Here is a 20,549-nt window from a genome sequence, read left to right as displayed (position 1 = left end):
AGAGTGGTTTAATTATGTGACCAATGGATTTTTTTCACCCACTTAACACCATGGCTGCTGTGCATTTTCCCCTCCTGTGCTAAAATTCCTTGAATCCCTTTATTCATGACGATCTCAGCTCGTCATAAGCACAGCTCAACTGTGCCTCATGACGAGCTGAGCTCGTCATGAGCATCGAAAGGGTTAATATAGACTTCTAGTAAGCAATTACAGACTCACACCTGTCACTTAGCGAATGACTACCTCAGTCACAGCTGCTACATGGTAGCAGCGGTGGGGTGGGTAGGAGGATGGGGTGGGAGATCGTGGAATTAAAAAAAATCACTTACCTCCTGGCCACCAGGGCTCCCACACTTCCTGCAGCCAATCACAATGCTACAGTGCAGCGTTGTGATTGGTCTGAGCGCCGTGACACGGTGCTCGACCAGGGGCTGGAGGGGAGGAAATGTTCTCCATGCAGGCTGTAATGCAGCCTGCATTGAGAAGAGGGAAAGTGCACAAAACTGTTTTGGGTGGCCCGAGAAGGCCGATCAAACAGTCATTGCGCACTTGGGAGGGTTGTACCACTCCTTCTCTGCTCTGCAGCCCGGCCCCCTCATGAAAGCTGCTGCAGCAGGAGGAAAATTTTTAATGATAATAACATTAGTTATTATAATTATATTTTTTCCTTTCTTTTGTTACTTCAAGGCAGTGCGGCGATGCTCCTCAGCCTTAGCGGAGGAGCCCTCACTGGACGAGCTTGTCTAAAAAATGGCTAAATATGTTTTGTTTATGCCTGCATTTGTTAATACAAAAATGAGTTCCGTTGCGCGCCCTGCATCGCAAAATGCGATGCAGGGCGTGCTACGACATTCGTTTTATTAATTTAATTGTTTACTTGCCTGCAATCATCTATATTCTGGTGTTTACCACCCCCCACCCCGCCCCGCCTGTCTGCCCCACAGAACTCCCTCCACGGGCCGCGGCTGATTTATACCCACACACTTTTATATTAGTTAAAGAACAGTTATTGTTACAAATCAAAATAGAAAAAACACAGAAATGTGCACATTATTATTATTTTTTTTTAATTTTTGGAAGACCTTTATTTATAGCAGATTGTACACAAAGCCCAACAAAACGCCCGAAGGCACACAAGTACAGTACAGAGCAAAATGGCAGTGCGCAAAGGATTAATTACAGAGGTACTGAGGTCTAATTTCAAATTTTAGTTCGTAAGGATAAACGGTGTCAGGATGTCTTAGGTCAACACAGTGGTTCCGGCGTTTGAGGATCAGGAGGGACAAGTACACAATTCACTAATATTACCAGAACCACGACTATCCACATTGAAGAAAAACATCTAAATAGTCAATACTACACACCATTCAATCTGCAATAAACGGGGAGTCGATTTACTCGAAAGCCCATAAGAAAAAGAAAGAAAAAAGAATAGAAGGCCCATAGAACAAAAAAGAAAAAACGAAAGCCCCCATCCACCCCCCACCCTGCACCCCTGCAGCTGGCTACGGCCTACCCCCCCCCATAGCAGTGTGCCTGTCGCCCCACAAAAAGGAGTCCCGAAATATAGAAAGTAAGAAAAAGGTCCTAATCTATAACTACAATGAAAGTAGTGGGAAACGGGGGAAATGTGCACATTTTTGTTTCAACCCCAAACCGTAACTCGTACACGAGCCAGGCAAACCATAACTCCTACTCCTGATGCAACTCTTATAACTTCAAAATATTCATACCAATAGGTAACAACTAACACCTAATAACCTAAAAGCACATCATAATTAAATGAAAATGCATACTCAAACCAATAAATAATAGTACATTCGTAGCCCTTTCTTTCAGGGGTAATATGATATGTAATCTCATCTGTAAGATTATTTGTGACATTTGTAATTGCATCTGTCACATCAGGGATTTTTCTCTGCAACTTATGGTTTGCATGGCTGCTGTGCCAGTTATGATTGTGTGCAATCCTAACCATAATGTGTTGTGAATTTCAATGTTTTTTCACTTTAAATTTCACTTTAAATTTGCGTGTGTGCGTATATATATATATATATATATATATATATATATATATGTGTGTGTGTGTGTGGGTGTGTGTGTGTGTATATATATATATATATATATATATATATATATATATATATATATATATATATATATATATATATATATATATACATATTTTATTGGCCCATTGCATGTTTTGGACATTGAGTGGCACATTTTAAGAACAAACCTAAAATGTAGAGGACAATGAAGAATGAATGAACTGCTCTGTTGAGAGATTCTTGCAGCAGTAGGAACTTTTAGGGGTCTACATGCCTATCATGTAATTTCACCTTTAAACCAAAGTTATTAACCTGTTTTTGCCAGCACTTATAGCCGATTTAGCACAGAACCAGAGAAAACGGCCAATATCCCCACGCGACACTGTTAGTGGATTTCATTTCGACAATTTCCAGAGCACTTTTTTACGTGGACAGGTCTATTGGTCTCCAGGAAGCAACGCAATGTGGGTCGTTATGTGTGAAAAGTGAATGCCAAGAAGATTGGATTCGAGGAGCCACTAGGCCAAGGGCTAGACATACTGGCTACTGTGATTTGTTGAAAGGCACGACAAGACTGGCAGGCATTTAAGTTGGTTCAGCAATGAATTCAACAAAGACATCCGCGCGAAGAAAGCGGATTGTGCTTGTGTGAGCAAGAGTGTTTCCTTTATTTATCTGGAGGTAAACAATCGTCAAACAATAACTTGAGATAATGATAGTTATCTAGCACAGACAGAAAACAGGGGAAAGGAGCATTATTCTTTTTTGTATGCTGCTGAAGTGGAGATGTTTAGGAGTTGTATCTCCTGTGGTGATGTGAACTAAAGCACAATATTAACAAATCTTCACTGGTGTGGCCTCACTGCGGTACAATGTTTTTTCCAGTACTGCCTACAAGGATAATGAATAGAACGATGCCCGGATTAGTGATAAGGGAGACGCCACAGAAGGCATAATTACTGACCTTCTCTGACCTTTTATTCCCGATCACATAAGTAAGTAGACTTGTGTTGGTGATGTTTGATTTCGTGGACAGTATCCACAGTATTACATAAACCGATTTCAGAGGTATTTGAATTTGTCTGTGGTAAAACCTGGCAGCTATAATTGAGTTTGATATTCAAAATGTTATATATAGAAATCAAACGGTCATGGAATGAATACTTAATTAGGGACCATTGCCAAAAATATTGAGAATAAAATTCCTCTGTCCGCTTTTACTGCTGATTGTCCGGTCCCAGTACCTGCAGGGACTAACCTCACTGAGGCCACTTCATGGAGGGGAAAGGAACACACACATGTTACTGCTGGGTAGGCGTGCACTAGCCTTGAGCGGCTACTACACCTTTATTTATTCCCTCGGGCCTCGTCCGGTCTTCGGGATGCGTGCCTTTTACATTGTATGGTAGGGGCTGGGTGGCTCAATACATCTCTGCCAACCTTTAAAAAAAAAAAAACATAACCAAAACATATGAGCAGCCTTCTGAATCATAACACATTTCTAGTTCTCTTTCACCACCTTCTAGGCTTCTTCCACGAATGAGGTGAGAAATTTCCACCCATGATGGCGGTCTCTGGTGACCACATGCACGCCTTCCGCAATGTTGGTTTGACAGCTCTCTTCCCCTGGCTCGCCTTGTCATTGTTGTTTTTCTCTTTTCGTGAGCCGCTAATACTTCCAGGATGACAGACTGCCAGCTTGGCCCAGCTGGTAATAGATCTCTGATAGTCCTTCTCCTCAGGAGGTCGCTCTGGGCACATCCAGTGGTGCTGTGGGGAGTTTGTCTGTACGCCCTCAGGAATTGATGCAAACAGCATTCTAGATCCTCCTTTTTTTCCACACCTGTTCTAAGTGCCCAGTTGGGTGCCTGCATATACCTCTTCCCCTAGCCTGCAGCCACTAGAGAGTTATGAGGCGATGTCTTATGTTAAGTTGTCATAGGTATTCTCAGAAATCCAGACCTTGAAATGTAGGGCCATTGCCTGTCTTCATCTCCTCAGGCAGGACTAACAAAGCAAACACTTTCTAGAGTGCCAGCCTCAAGCTCTCAAAGGCGGTTAAGCAGACCAGTTCTTGATATGGCTGTCCATGATGACTACCGTGAGTCTATTGCCCGGGAAACTGTCAAAATCTATGAGAACGAACGACCAGGGCTGGGTGCTGGGGTCCTCGGTGATGACAGGGGCTACAGGATGATGCATGACTGGCAGTTGTTCACCCTTCCTCAACCAACTGATGCTTTCCGGCGAGCCATACTTTGCCCCATATTCGTGCTTTTGTTTTGGCAATGCCCTGATGCCCCGGTGAGCCAATTCAATTGTGCTGGCCCATAAATTCCAGGACATGACCGCCTGATGACTGCAAAGGATGAGCCCTTCTGCGCTCTCACTCAGGTTGTCTCTGCATCGCCATAGCTGTGTCCATTTTTCTTGTTCATCAGTGGTTAGACCACCAGCTCCATCCACAAAGTTCCTCCTGTGATGCCCTTTGAGTGCTTCAGTGACTCTCATCAGGCAGGCATCAGCCACGGTAGCTTCGGTGAGTTCTTACAAGGACAGCTCTCGGTGACCATCTTCGCAAACGCCACTGTTCGAAGGTCATCTTCATGCTGCGTGACTGGATCAGCCATGAGGGGATGGTGTGACAGGTAATCGACCGGATTGTTTACACCTGGCCTTTAAATCATCCTAGGGTGTACTGTTGGAGCTGGACTGCCTACCTCTCAATTCTTTGACGATGAAGGGTGAGGCTAGATACCACTAGTTGTTCCAAAGTCACTCTTAGCTTGGCATGATGTTCTTCCAGGGTGTTGGAATACATGAGAATATCGTCACTTACATTGAGCACACCAACCAGGATGCACAGTTCCTCGTGTATGTTGTCTTGAAAGACCTCCGCCGCCGATATCACGCCAAAACTCAGGTGCTGGAAACGTTGCAAGCCCACATGGATAGCAAAAGTGGTGCTGTATTAAATTGTTGGGGTGATAAGTCTCTCTCAGCAAATGGTCTTGTGGGCAGTATCATGTCAAAACATACAGTATAGTAGTGAGTGTTCCCAGTGGGCATAAACTAGGAACGAGTGCAAATTGGAAACGATTTAAACAAACTAACACTAATACTTTAGGAGGAAATTGGTTCAATGTTATTTAATCCCATTGATCAGTTCTAGGTACTGGTTAGTCAGCATATTATTCCACACACTTTGCACAAGTGCCCCACAGCAGTGGGAGAAAGGAAAGGGGAGGTAAAAGTGCATTAAGTGAGGGTCATAAAGGTGAAAGAAAAGGACGATGACATTGTCATAATCACAAAATTAGTTACAATAAAAATGGCTTGTTTTAGCCACAAAAAGTGATGGTCTGTGTAACATTACCATAACAAGAAAAAGTATCACAGTTACAAATCACTGTTGATAGTGGTTGGCACAGAACGACAACACAGTTGGCGTTTCCACCCCAAATAGAGTGTAGGCTGTTAAATTCCTTTAACACAAGGTCTTCCTCAGGACTAGAACAAATGGGCACCATGAGACACCCTTGACTGTGGGTGGTGGAGTTGGAATGGGGCCTGTAGGCTCCCCTTGGCAGAGAGTGGAGGGTTGGCACCTTCTGTAGATAATGTGTAGCGGCCAGTTAGGGTGCAATACAATATCTATCAAAACGCAAGGACTGAACGATTCACGTGCTCCGTTGTAGTAAACTCTGATCTGTAGGCGCACGTGAACGATTCAGTCCTTGCTATTTTATTGATATTGTATTGAACCCTAACTGGCCGCTGCACAGTATTAGTGTTAGTTTGTTTACATTGTTTGCAATTTGCACTCGTTCCTAGTTTATGCCCACTGGGACCACTCACTACTGTACTGTTCAAACCCAGGTGCCAGTGACTTACTTGGGTCTACCCTTTGCTTATATCTCATGTCAAAACATAGGCGTATTGCCCCCAGTTGTTTTGGTTTTGGGGCAGTGATCAACAGGGAGACCCATGGTGTAGGACCAGGCACCTTCTTTTGGACCCCGGCTTGTTCCAACCTTTGCAACTCTTTTTATTGTTCACCAGGGGGCGAAGATAGAACGTCACCCTTCTGTGGTGTAAGGCAACTGTCTGCACAGTATCATCTATGTGGAGTTTCACCTGCACTTCCTTCAAGCACCTTAGTGCTTCAAAGAGATCCTGGAAGTGGTTCAGTATTTCATCAGTGTGGGACTGGTGTATCTGATTTGCGATGAATACTAGACCTAAGTCCCTGACTGTATGACAACCTAACAGGGTATCGGTGCTTACCTTTGTCACATGAAATTTGGCTTTTGTTCTTGTGTTTCCATTGGCAACTTCGATAATACCCTTGAGCGGGATGGGGTACGTTTCTTCATATGTATATATTTTGGCCCTCAACAGCATGGCAACAGGCTTGGGGTACATGTTAAGGAACTGCTCAGTGTCGATGACATTCACTGAGGCCCCAGTGTCAATGAGGGCAGTGATCTTGACTCCCCCTCCACTTCTATTTGGCACTTGGAAGGAGGTCCACGCTTCTTGTTGTCTCGTCCAGTGAAAGATATTGTGAACACTTCTTCCTCCTTGTCTTCATCCTGTAGATCGCTGGTGGCAGCTTGGTTAAGAGTTATTGATGTTCCCCATCTTCCACTGACAGCTGCTACACTTTCATGGATTTCTTCCCTTTTGTACTCGACCCAGACCTGATGCTGGAACTATGTCAAACTTTAGCAAAATGGTTCTGATGACCACTCTTTAAACATGTTTTACCTTGTGCTGGGCACCCATGTGGAGGGTGATGAAGCTGCTGGATACGTTGCATCTTGTGCTGTCGCTGACAAGGCCGTGCCCGCTACACTTGAGGCGCACAATGGTTGTGAAAAGTCCCAGTGTTTCTTGTTCTCGTTATATGAAGCTGGGTCATTTTATGTTTGTATTTCTGGTGTTCTATTGTCCTCCCCACTCCTCATGCATTTCCTCTAATTGGTCCGTGCCTTAGTTTAATAGGTTTCGCCTGGCGATCCGCTGCGCAGCAGCGTTCGCGCAGGCGAAATCTTTTGAGAACAGTGTATGTGGCTTTGTGCCGCCTCTCTCTTCCATTGGCTAGCTCCATAAATGGAGGCTAGCCATTGGAAGAGAGAGGCTTCCGTCATTGTCCGAGGCGATTCGTGGGCGTTCCGTACATTTTTTTCCCTCTCCGCCCCCTTGCGAACATCATTGCAGTGGTGGGCGGTGGGCGGTGGTTTATTTATTTATTTATTTTTAGGTTTTTTGGGTCATTCCTCCAGGCCGTCCGCCGCTGGAAGAAGTCCTGGTGAGTGCTCCCCTCCCCTCCCACTGTCCGTGTGCCCATTCCCGCCCCCCTCCCGCTGTCCGTGTGCCCATTCCCACCCCCCCTCCCGCTGTCCGTGTCTCCGGCCTCGGCCCCACTTGTAAATGCTTGTATATTACTGCCTCCCAGTTTCCCCCAGTCCGTCCCCGTGCAGCTGCTCATTTGAGGGTATTCGCTCTTGATGTGAATCTACTTCCGTTGACCTCGTCCTACGCGCCTGAATGAAAGCTACAGGAAAGCAATCTTCCGGCACGCTCGAGACAACTTCCTGGCCATTTCTAGGACGTGCTGCCTATGATTGCCTCATACCCACTTGGGATGGATTAGTGAAAGATTGACCCGAATCCGGGCCTTTTTCATCTGAGAATGTGCCAAGATGTGACGTTTGTGTAAATGTATGCATGCGAAGATTATCGTTCGAGTGTTGAAATGATACAAAGTGAAAAAAAACTGCCATAAAATGCTGCAGTGTGCTGCATATATTCCTTTTTATTTTTGGTTAGCCTTGTCACATAATTTGCGGCTCCATTGTCTGTTGCCCCCTAATACCCCCCACCCTCCCGGAATATTTTTCACCCCCACCCCCCTGAGCTACTGCAACCTTCCAAGACACCGGTCAATTAAAATTATGGTTTGCGTTGTTGTGATGTGCAAGTGTATTGTTGATAGAAACTGTGACATTAGGGCTGATATGAATGAATTATTTGAAGGTTTATGCAATACTCATTTGGGTGAAATATAAGTTTGTGGCTTTAAAGGCACACATTATGTTTTGGCTGGGAGCCTGCCACGTTTAGCCTCTAGCTGTTGCATGAAGACAAGTCCAGCTGCATACACCCCCTGCTCAAGCTCCTGGCCTACATCAGGTCCATTGGCAATCTACTTTGGGTCCCCGGAAGTCAAGGGGCTACCCTTCCTCCTCATCCTCCTTAAATATGATGGAACATTTCTAGTGCCAGCCTCTTAAATGCTTGTGGCGTGTTTAGCTTCAATAGAAACTCAGTGTTTGATTGCTAATGGTGTTATCTTTGGAATCCTGATTTCAGCTGCCTTATGAACTTTCTGACTACCACCTATGGGTTGGGCAACGAAATGAAAGCCACAACAGTCTGGAAGTAGGTTTAGGTGGACTCGCTTCTACCTGTAGATCTGACTTGTGTAGCTGTATCCTGGAAGACACCTCATTGCTCCACATGATCGGTTTGGTGCAAAGGGCTCCTCCTCCTCACCTTGATGTCAGGAATTCAGACATGTTTCTCAAAGTAACTGTACTGAAAATGTAATACTGGCAGGGAGACTGGCAGTGTCCCTGCTATTGCAATAGCCATGCCCTGCATTTCCGTTTTTTAGGACATTGCCATCGAGTGTGCTGAAACAGGAAAAAGTGGTCTAGGTTGTGGTCGTAGTTCCCTTAGTTTCTTTTATGTGATCTCTTTCTACCAATGTGTTGAATAGTATGTATGTCCGTGCCAACCTTTATGGTCCGGTATTGCTGAATCCCAGCCCCTAGACCTTGACCTGGGAACACACCACCCACATCCCCACGATTTGGCACATTTTAAACACAAACATATCCTTAGAAATGTTTTCGTTTGGGCGTTGTAAACCCCAAACGTATTTATTACATACAACACATCAAACATTACATTTTAAATATCATTTTTGCACATTAATACGGCGAAACACCTATAGCACCCTATACAGTATTTTTTTCAATTTTGGGTGGCTAACCTTAACATAGACTCTAATACATTGCCATTCCTACCATAACTAGTCATTGTCCCTGCGTATCCTTCGTTGAGCCTACAAGTGAGATCATGACTGGTCCACCTGTGAGGTCCCCCCGTAGTGATCTTGCGCAGAGGGCCTGTCGGCCCACAAGGTTACCTACCTTGGGCACCCCCTACACCCTCAAATTTCCCTCCCAAGGGCCTGTGCTGCAATCTAAAGGCTTATTGGCAGCGTCCGCTCCCACACACCGCACCCTCTAGCCGATTTGCCAGAAGTACCCCCTGGAGTGCCGGAGAGAATGCTGACTCCCATCTGACTCAACTAAAAAGGATGCCTTCTAAGGATCGTAAATGCACCACCAATAATGGCCTCACCACCACAGGCCTGCATAGTTCCCCCTCCTATCTGCCCCCCTGCCCCCAAGAAGGTCATACCCTATTTCACCCAAGGGTCAACCATGCCAGCATATTTCCTGCAACATTATGGTACCTACTTTTGATAAGTGGAACCTAGGTGGACCCCATCCTGCAGAATAAAACTCTTGTGTGTGTGGCTCTGGGTGTGTGTGTGTGGCTCTGTGTGTGTGTGTGTGGCTCTGGGTGTGTGTGTGGCTCTGTGTGTGTGTGTGTGTGTGTGTGTGGCTCTGGGTGTGTGTGTGGCTCTGGGTGTGTGTGTGTGGCTGGCTCTGGGTGTGTGTGGCTTGCTCTGGGTGTGTGTGTGTGGCTCTGGGTGTGTGTCTGTGGCTCTGGGTGTGTGTGGTAGTAATTGGTGTCTGCTGAGCTCGTCCGTAGGGTACAATAGGTCTCACATTTGCGAGAGATTAAGCTAATGGCAATGTAAATGACAATGCCATTTATTTATCTGTTTTCAAAACCAACACATAAATACAAATTTTGTCATTTACAATGCCAATAGCTCTAACTTTTCCAAAGTAGAAACCATTGCATTGTAAATGCTTGTTTTTGTTTTTCACTTCTATTTTCTTTTGTGAGTTTGATTGCTTTAAGTATATCCGTACTGCTGCAGGGAGCCCTTGATCGCAGTCCCCCAGTGTAAGCTGCCTTTCCTCTGTAATGGCCTTCCAAGGTCACATGTATGCACCAGGAACTCTTGGAATGGACGAGTGATCCACTGTCCGTGATCGGGCCGGACACGTGGTTTGTAGGCGGATGCGTCTCTCTCACCATTTCGTACTGGCGCGGCCTACCACGTGCCTTCAGACTGGCAGGCACATGCTGACCCAGCCTTGTGTGCTGCAGAGCGGCCGCCCCAGCAAGTCGCTCCACACAAGCAAGGGAATACGCAGACTGGATGACTATGGGCAACACCGCGCCCTCCAGCCAGCAGGCTGGTAGAGAGACCTTGTTGTGCTCTTGAAAGTGCCGCAGCGCTTGATCTCCAGTTTCGCTCTGATGACACCCCACAGCAAGAGCCTTCTGGATTCATGATCAGGGCATAGTGGCACTCTCTGCAAATGACCGCACACGTCAGTAGGGCCCTCGCCATCGCCAATATCAGGTCCCAGTACCTGCAGGTGAGTGACCTCGCTTAGGCCTACTTCTTGGAGGAGAAAGGATCACACGCACAGGTTAGCGCAGGGTAGGCATGCACTTCCCTTGAGCTGCAACTGCAACCTTATTTATTCCCTCAGACCACGCGCTGCCATCTGGATGCGTGCCTCATAGAATGTATGGTAGTGGCTCGTTGGCTCACTACTTGATATTCAAATATTGCGAAAAAATTCTGTACACATGACCCTATAAGTACTACTGACATGTTCAGATACGACTGAAACAGCATTGCTAATGGTATATGGCGCATTGGATGAACTCTGATTCCAAATAGCAGCATTCTGAAGAATCAACATTTAGCCCTTGGTACATAGCAACACACCTCTGTGATCCTGTGAGAGTGGCAGGAGCAAGATGCAACAGACTTTGACAAAGACAATAGGTTTGTCTTTAATATGCCAACTCTTGTAAACACAGCCATTCACAAATTGTTTACTCGCATTGCATACATAAATGCTGTGTAATGCATGTACAATTAGCCCTGCCAGTGCACATTTCTGTATAGAATGCAAACGAGAGATAAATTAATGTATGTGACAAGTGATGTGACGATTGAGCGCATTTTTCAGATGTCAAATAGTCGCTCATTCATTCCAATAGAAGCACTTCCTGGAAGACAAATAATTCACTAAATATGGATAATCTAAAGGTAAAATAAAATATAGAATGTCACACTACATATTTCATATTACCTGATTTACCAATCTTTAACTATTTTAGTCTGCCGCAACACCAATGATTACTTAAATACTCTTTCATAGTAAATGGCATTAATGGATGAAATTTCCCCATTATGGATAGATGCCTGGATTCTATATGTGTAATTTTATTATACAGTAGAAGCTGAAAAGAGTTTGAAAACTAATCTTACTTCATAGTGTGTGAATCAGTAATGCATTTTTCGCCTGCATTTCGATATCCAGTAGTTTAAATATTGTATGTTATGTTTTTCAGCCTTGCTATTCAAACATTTAAAATGTCTACACATATTCCTTTTTACCATCATTTTCACAGTAATATTTTCTCTCTTTTGTGATATTCCCATATAATTTTATAATTTCATCTACGATTTTTGCATTTCTCCCTTTTCCCTTCACGCTCCTCACTGGTTCCATCTGTTTTTTTGATACTATTGTGGCTAGAAATTCATCAAAAGGATACTTTTCTTTGAACCTTTGTGCGCTAATGGATCAAATTACTATAATTAAGGAAGTGGATTTTGCATTCTTATTTTTATCCATGTAGTTTACGAAGTATATTAAATGCTATCACTATGAAAATATTATAGTATTGAACTTTAATATCGGTATTTTCAGAGGATGCTATTGTAGTTCCTTTCTACATGGCCCTATTATCCTTTTTTGGTTTAAAGTTGGGCCTTGAAATTGTACATGACATAGATCATATCTCCTATTTTAAATTAAGACCTTGGGAGTTATTTTCATAGTTCAGATTACCTCAAAATTAGACTCATATTTTACTGGTTAATAATGTTATGAGTAAGGTTTGAAGCTCTGTTAAACTCTGTGGTGGTTTCCAATTCATTCCTTTTTCTAGAATAGAATATTGAACCACCTTATGTGACTGCAAGGTTGCAGTTAAAAATCTGTGCCACATAAGGCAATCAGCTTCATGTTTCTGCCACCATGACTGCATATTAAATCCTTATGGCATGGTAACTCCTGTTCTAAATCGTATATCACAATAAGACCCCATTTTAAATACCTTGTTTTCTATGTTAATTGTATGTCTTTGCCATCAGCTTTTACCTAATCTAAATTTGCATGTCCACGCCTTTTTTTTCAATCCTTATTTTGTATATCTGAATTAGATTTTTTTTAAAGGAAAGAAAAGCAGAATTTCAATGGAAACTCATTTTTTACATCAAATCTTACAATTATAGAATATGTGAATCCATGTTTTATTATGTAATACGTTTAGCAGTGAACATGTGTACTAAATGCTTATTTTATTAAAAAATATATATTTTAATTTGGCTAAACTAATTTTACAATAATTGCTTCAATCCGGTGGAAGAAATGTTCATGTCCACGGCATTACCTTTGTAGTGTGGTGGACTTGAATGGCTAGCCCACCACATTGTTTGATTTTTGTGCCATTATGCACTGAGTGGTTTCACTTTGATTGGTGCTTAGGGTACAAAACTCAGTTTCCATCCCAAGCACTGATGTGGATGGAAGAGGTACTCTGGAATGTTCTCGTTCCAGCTGTACCACTCTGTGCTTGGGGATTGCACCAGAAATCCAATCACCAATCCGTAATCCACCCACTAAACACCAGGAAGAGGTGTAGTGACCTCCAGGCCTTAGCAAGACCCACCCCCCAAAAGTGAACAGTCTTTCTACACCCTTGTGGGGAGCAATTGGTGGGGTTGCCCCCAGGTGCCTCCCAAGGGAAATAAAAAGGAAGAAGTGAAGGGGGCCCATCTTGGCATAAGGCCCGCCCTACAGTGTACACATAACCTTTGTTAAATTGTAAGTACAGAGGTGTTCAATGTGATATCTTAAATATTTCATATCTTCTCATTGTGACCCTTGTCATTCATAAAGTGTATGTCCTCAGTGTACTGTGACATGCTACAGCCACAAAACAGAATTTTTAAAGTATATGTTACTACCTATTACTATTTGTCATTCACCACACAGAGAACCCTGAAGAAGGTCAACATTAAATAAAACGTGTTGGGTTTCAAGTACCTGTACAATTGATTGAAAGAAAAAGTAAAAGCAGAATCAATGTGACAAGTGATAAAGAAGATATTTTGAACTAATGGGACTATAGACTTGTGTACGCATTTGCCTGAGTTTCTTTGAATTACAAATTTAGTCATGAATGACTATTGAGGGGAATAGGCATAATTGGGATTGATGCATCTGGAGTAGTAGAAATGGCCCTCCGATTTAGGAAAGACTGTACACCAACTGCTTCAGTGCTGTGTCCCGCAGGACAGAAAAAAGAGGGAAGGCGCAGTAGAGTGGAATGATGATAGCATGGTGCTCGCATGTCAGCCACCTGCCTCTAGCTTCTAGTTTTATAAGCCTTTCTTCATATTATGTCAAGTCAAGTCAAGTCAGAGAATTTATATAGCGCACTACATACCCAGAGGGTCCCAAGGCGCTTAGAGAGGGGAGGAAGATTACTTGTCAAATATCCACGTTTTAAGTTGCTTTCTGAATGCTAGGTGGTTCTGGGTAAGGCGAAGGTAAACGGGGAGTGAGTTCCATGTTTTAGCAGCCAGGTATGAGAAGGATCTGCCGCCCATGGTGGTCTTGTTGATGCGAGGTACAGTGGCGAGGGCTTGGCTGGAAGAACGTAGTTGGCGGGAGGGGGTGTAGAAGGACAGTCGTGAGTTGAGGCATTCTGGTCCTATGTCGTAGAGTGATTTGTGTGCGTGGGTTAGCAGTCGGAAAGTGATCCTCTTATTGACGGGTAGCCAGTGGAGGTCTTTAAGGTGACCGGAGATGTGTTCGTTGCGTGGGATGTCTAATATGATCCTGGCTGAGGCGTTTTGGATTCGTTGGAGTTTCTTCTGGAGTTTAGCGGTAATGCCTGCGTAGAGGGTGTTTCCGTAGTCCAGTCGGCTCGTGACCAGAGCATGGGTGACTGTTTTCCTTGTTTCGGTGGGGATCCAGCGAAATGTTTTTCTGAGCATGCGAAGAATGTTGAAGCAGGAAGAGGATACGGCGCTGACTTGTCTATTCATTGAGAGTGAAGAGTCCAGTATGATGCCTAAGTTCCGTGCGTGGTCTGTCGGGATGGGTGCCTTTCCGAGGGCTTCCGGCCACCAGGAGTCGTCCCATGCAGAGGGGGATGTACCTAAGATGAGGACTTCTGTTTTGTCTGAGTTCAGTTTCAGACGGCTTTGTTTCATCCATTCGGCAACTTCTTTCATTCCTTCGTGTAGGTTAGTTTTGGCGGTGCTGGGGTCATTGGTGAGAGAAAGGATTAGTTGAGTGTCATCCGCGTAAGAGATGATGTTGAGGTTGTGTTGGCGGGCGATGGTCGCGAGGGGGCTCATGTATACGTTGAAGAGGGTGGGGCTGAGTGAGGATCCTTGTGGTACGCCACAGATGACTTCAGTGGCCTCGGACTTGAATGGTGGGAGGCGGACTTTCTGAGTTCTTCCGGTGAGGAACGAGGTGATCCATTCAAGTGCTTTTCCTTGGATTCCGATGTTATTGAGGCGTTGTAAAAGGGTGCTGTGGCAGACTGTGTCAAATGCTGCAGAGAGGTCGAGGAGGATGAGGGCGACTGTGTCTCCATTGTCCAGTAGAGTTCGAATGTCGTCTGTTGCTGCGATGAGGGCGGTCTCAGTGCTGTGTTTTGCTCGGAATCCAGATTGTGAGGAGTCGAGGGATTTGTTGGCTTCGAGGAAGGCGGCGAGTTGGTTGTTGACAGCTTTCTCGATGACTTTGGCCGGGAATGGAAGGAGCGAGATGGGGCGGTAATTTTTGAGTTCGGTGGGGTCCGCTGTGGGTTTCTTCAGAAGGGCGGTGAGTTCAGCGTGTTTCCAGTCTTCCGGGAAGGTGGCGGAGTTGAGGGAGCTGTTGATGACGTTTCGGAGGTGCGGTGCTATGACGGAGTCTGCTTTGTTGAAGATGTGGTGAGGACATGGGTCTGTGGGGGATCCTGAGTGGATGGAATTCATCAGGCGGATTGTGTCCTCAGTGGAGATTGGGTTCCAGTCGTTAAGGGTGTTCACGGGGGGAGAATGTTCAGCAAAAGGTACGGTGGGTTGGTTTCCGGGTTGGTTGTCGAAGCTGTTGTGGATGTCTGCAATCTTGTTGTGGAAGAATGAGGCTAGGGAGTCGCAGAGGGCTTGAGAGGGGGTGATGTCATTGGAGTTGGCCGAGGGATTGGAAAATTCCTTGACGATGTTGAAAAGTTCCTTGCTGTTGTGGGCGTTGTTGTCAAGTCGATCCTTGAATGCTGTTTTCTTGGCCTTTCGGATTAGTTGGTGGTGAGTGCGGGTGGCGTTTTTGAAGGCGTCCTTGGTGCTAGTGGTTGGGTCTTTTTTCCAGGCCTTTTCGAGGGAGCGGCAGAGTTTCTTGGACTTCTTAAGATCATCGTTAAACCATGAGGCCTTTTTGCTGGCAGGTTTGTTTTGACGTTTCTTCAGTGGTGCTAAGGTGTCGGCGGTGTTGGATAACCATAGGGTGAGGTTGGCGGCGGCTTCGTTTGCGTTAGAAGAGTGGGCTGGGGTGTTTAGAAGGAGCGATGCGGAGATCTGGTCCGTGGTGATTTTGTTCCAGTTTCTTTGCAGAGTTGGTTGGAGGTGGTTGGTGGGTTTTGGTTTGTTGTAGGTGAAGTGAACGCAGCTGTGGTCAGTCCAGAGGAGCTCCGTAGTGTGGCTGAAGGAGACATGATTGCTGGAGGTGAAGATGGAGTCGAGTGTGTGACCTGCGATGTGGGTGGGGGATGTGACCAGTTGTTTAAGTCCGAGGTTGGCGAGATTGTCCGAGAGGGTGGTGGTGTTGCGGTCGTTGATCTTTTCAAGGTGAAAATTGAGGTCTCCCAGAAGGATGTAGTCTTTGGAGGGGAGCGCGTGAGGAGTGATGAAGTCCGTGATGTCTTCGCTGAATTTTGCGCGGGGTCCTGGTGGTCTGTAGAGGAGGGTGCCTCTGAGTGTGGTCTTGGGGTCGATGTGGATCTGGAAGTGAAGGTGTTCAGAGTTGGCGAGGTTGACGTCAGAGCTGGTTGAGATGTGGATTGACTTCTTATGGACGATAGCGATTCCTCCTCCTGTGTGGCCGGTGCGGTCCTTACGAATGATCTTATAATCTTCAGGGATGGCAATGGTGATGTCTGGGGCGGAGGAAGCGTTCATCCAAGTTTCTGTAAGGAAGGCGACGTCCGGGGAGATGGTGTCTAGTAGATTCCATAGGTCAATGGCGTGTTTGTGGACTGATCGGGTGTTGAGAAGGATGCATTGTAGGTGGTTGGGGTCAGGGGTCTGTGTTGTGGTCGTAGCGGAGATGTTGTCGGTGCCGATGAATTTGCAGGAGTAGCAGGAGAAAGGTCCATGGGTGTGTCCAGGAGCGGATTGGACGCAGTTGGGGGCGCGACCGGGGTTAAGGGCTAGGAGGGTGGCGGCATCGTAGGTAATGCGGGAGGGTTGGTCAGCGCGAGGGGCAGGGGGTCTGGCGCTGGGCGCGGTCCAGGCGCGGACGGGCGTAGACGGGCTTACCTTTGGCGCACCTTCGGCGTGTACGTAGCGCGTGGACGCTGCGCGTTGGAGCATCAGGCATAAATGAAGTGTGGAGGGGGCGGAGCGTGGGAGGGTCAGCTGGGAGGCGGGGTCTGGGAGGAGACACGGGAGAAATCCCAAACAATTCGAAATGGCCGCCTAAATGAAATCGAAAGTGGGGCACAGCCGGAGCTTCAAACAGAGATTCTTCTGAGTAAGTAATTAAAGAGACGTTCCCCCGACAAGCACAATCGCCGTTTAGTACAAATAGATACAATGTTGCACAATCGCCGCTTTGTACAATTAGATACAATGTAGCAGTGCGAGCCTAAACGCTAATAGGCGCTTTAACTTAATGAAATGAGGTCGGAAAAGCAATGTGGGCATAAACGATACCAGGCGCAGTAAGATGCTGCAAGCGCTGTAGCAGGAGGGCAGTCAGCAAGAATCCGGGCAGGCAAGGCAGGCAGCTAGCACAGGGCTTCAGAGAAGCGAGTGGAGAGCTGTGGGAGCGACCGTGATGGATGGAATCCAGACGGTCACAGGGAAAGAGAGGACGGGGCTGGTGTAGTGAGTTAGTGTGTGGGAGGGTCAGCTGGGAGGCGGGGTCTGGGAGGAGACACGGGAGGAATCCCAAACAATTCGAAATGGCCGCCTAAATGAAATCGAAAGTGGGGCACAGCCGGAGCTTCAAACAGAGATTCTTCTGAGTAAGTAATTAAAGAGACGTTCCCCCGACAAGCACAATCGCCGTTTAGTACAAATAGATACACTGCCACTAATTGTGGTGCAGGCGTGAGTGTGTGGGCTCATTGGCTGTACCAGCTCACACCTGGAGCAGCTCACATCTGGAAATGTGGGATAAAGATGGCAGCCACCCAGGCAAGTCTGTCTTTGTTCCCTACCCCCAGGAGATCTTGTGTAGACCCATTGATCTTACGGTCATTGCCTCTTAGTCCTATCACCTTTTTCAGTGGCCCTTGGGTCTTGCTGTGATTTTCATCCTACGCTCAGTAATCCCCTAAACATATGCTAGGCTTCACCACTATTGAACCCTTTCTGCAGCATTTGCTACAACATCATCATCTGCTATTGGCTGCCTTGGCCGCAAACTGTTTGATGCCCTCATTTTATCCTGTGCAGTCACACCTACACTTCCTCCTTCTACCAGCAGCTCCCTCTGTATTTCATCCCTTTCTACTCGCTGCTACCCTGGGGAAAGAGGTGGAGCTTCACTGGTTACTGAGCTCAGGAGGTGAGAAATGCAGCCTACAGCTCTTCACCACCTGGGAAATTGAAGTTGTTGCTGCACTTCTACTTTAGCCTAGTTTCCTACATAATCCTGTCCCCCACTGTTAATGTGTGCCTTTATGAGAGAGAGAGAGAGAAGGTGTGCCTCTGTGTGTGTATAGAATTTATGCATGAATAAGGGTGTGACTGAATGCAATATGATAGTTATGCCTGCTTCTGATGCCCCTCTGTTTTTTATTTTTTATTTTTTTTAATTGGCATTTTCAAGACCTAAAATGTCAACAATCAATGAAACTTACAGATCATTGCACTATAACAACCTTCATCCATATAGGTAATTTACAATCTACTACATAGTTCTTTACATTTCGGTACAGGCAATGTCTACAATTAGTCAACCTGGTGGGAATTCAAATATGCAGTTAGGAATGTCCAATAGTCTCTTGGTCGTGAGCCCGCATGCAATTCCTCCCCATACGTCAGCAGTGTGTCTCTAAGTATGTTAAATCGCGAAGCCATTGCTTGATCTGCGGCACCTTCTTTCCACCCCAGCATTGTGAAATATTTTGTTTAGCCATTAATATTGCAATTACACATAATTTTTTCTTTATGGCACGTACATTGGGCTCCAGACCCAGCAAACATACACGCACTGTGCATTCTATATTAATTTCTAGCATAACACTCAGCATCTGAGTCACTTTTACCCAATACTCCGCTATTGCCGGGCAGCTCCAGGCCAAGTGCATGAAATCTGCCATCTCCCCTTTGCATCGTTGGCAACTTGAGTCCTGTCTTAATCCATACCTTTGCAGCCTAACTGCCGTGTGATAGGTCTGATGAAGATATTTAAAATGTATCATACGCAAGTTTCCATTAGGTGTCAGTAAACTTGTAAGTGAACATGTATTCGTCCATTCTACCATTGTCAGTGGTTCAGCTAAACAATCGTTCCATTTCTGTAGAGCCTTTTGTGTGTTTCCTGCTATATCTTCTTGAAGTGCAACATAGAGCCTAGATACCAAATGCTTGACTGTGGGAGTGGTTATCAGTAGCTGCAGTGAGGATAATTGCTGTGGTTCTGCAGGGTAAGACGCATATAATTTCTTTATGCAACCCTGTATTCTGTGATACGTGAATGTGAATAATAGGGTTTGATTAGTTATGTAAGAGAGGTCTTCAGGTGACTTAAATCGGCCATTGTCATAAAGATCGCCCATGGTATCTATACCCACTGCTTTAAGTAAATTCATTCCCACTTTTTCTTGGGTTACCGAAATTTCTGGGTAGTAGTGTAATGGTAACGCAGGAGCATATATTGATATTTGTTTGCTTTCCGCCTCCTCATTCTCCAAGCTTTATTGTTTGTGTCTATATGGTTTATGTCTTAAACGTGTACAGGGGGCCTCTTGTGTGTAATAATTGCTGTCAGTGGTATTGGCAGCGCATCTCCCTCCTCAATTGCCACATGTGTAAGGTAGGGGACTTTGGGATACCAATAGTGTGCGTATTGCGCTTGTGCACAAAGATAATATAATACAAAATGAGGGACTTTTAACCCTCCTTGTGAATAAGGCAATGTAAGTGTGCGCATTTCAATACGGACCTGCTTACCTGCCCATACTAATTTCGGAACCATGGTGTTAATCCTATGGAACACCTCCAATGGTGGTTGTATGGGAATATTATTAAAAAGGTACAGCAATTTAGGTAATATAACCATTTTCACAATGGCCAAGCGATCAGTGAACGACAATGGCAAACAAATCCATCTCTTAATTTTGTCTTCTAATGCATCTATTGCTCTACCGTAATTTGTGCGGATAACTATTTCAGGGTTGCGTTGATACAGACTCCTAAATATTTCACCGGTTCCGACTGCCATTCCAATGGATAGTCTATCGGTTGCGGAATTGTAGAAGCTGTTAGTAGTATAATGACAGATTTGGACCAGTTTATTTTAAGTCCCGATTGCTGACCAAACGTAATATACTCCCTCAGTAGCGGATTCAAGTTTTGCGCAGGATCTCTGACGTACAACATCATGTCGTCTGCATATAATGATATATGTAGCGGCTGTTGTGGGAATTGAAGCGCCTAAGTAGTGATGCCTTTGTCTTATTTTACAAGTTAATGGCTCAAGTATTATGTATGTATGTATGTATGTATAAAATATTTTATTACGCGCTCTGCTACTACAGAGTATCCTGGCGCGATATGTGAGCTAAAACAGAGCCAAACCAAAGAGAGAGGAAAAACAGCTAGATGCTGAGTTTAAAAAGGTGGGTTTTCAATCCTTTCTTAAATTCTATCAGTGTCGCTGACGCTCGCAGAGAGAGCGGCAGGGTGTTCCAGACTCGGGCTGTTTGGACAGAAATAGACTGACCACCCAATCTCACATATCT

General features: G+C 45.3%; 1 protein-coding gene across 2 annotated transcripts in view; it reads left to right on the top strand.

The window, feature by feature from the left end:
* EVC2 (EvC ciliary complex subunit 2) overlaps window positions 1-20,549 on the top strand; it is a 494,903-nt gene that overhangs the window by 144,438 nt on the left and 329,916 nt on the right. The gene's annotated exons all lie outside the window — the stretch shown is intronic.

This window comes from Lissotriton vulgaris, chromosome 3_2 (assembly GCF_964263255.1).
Source record: "Lissotriton vulgaris chromosome 3_2, aLisVul1.2, whole genome shotgun sequence".
Classification (NCBI taxonomy): domain Eukaryota; kingdom Metazoa; phylum Chordata; class Amphibia; order Caudata; family Salamandridae; genus Lissotriton; species Lissotriton vulgaris.
Note: the sequence above shows the minus strand (reverse complement) of the source record. Positions and strands in the feature narration are given on the sequence as shown.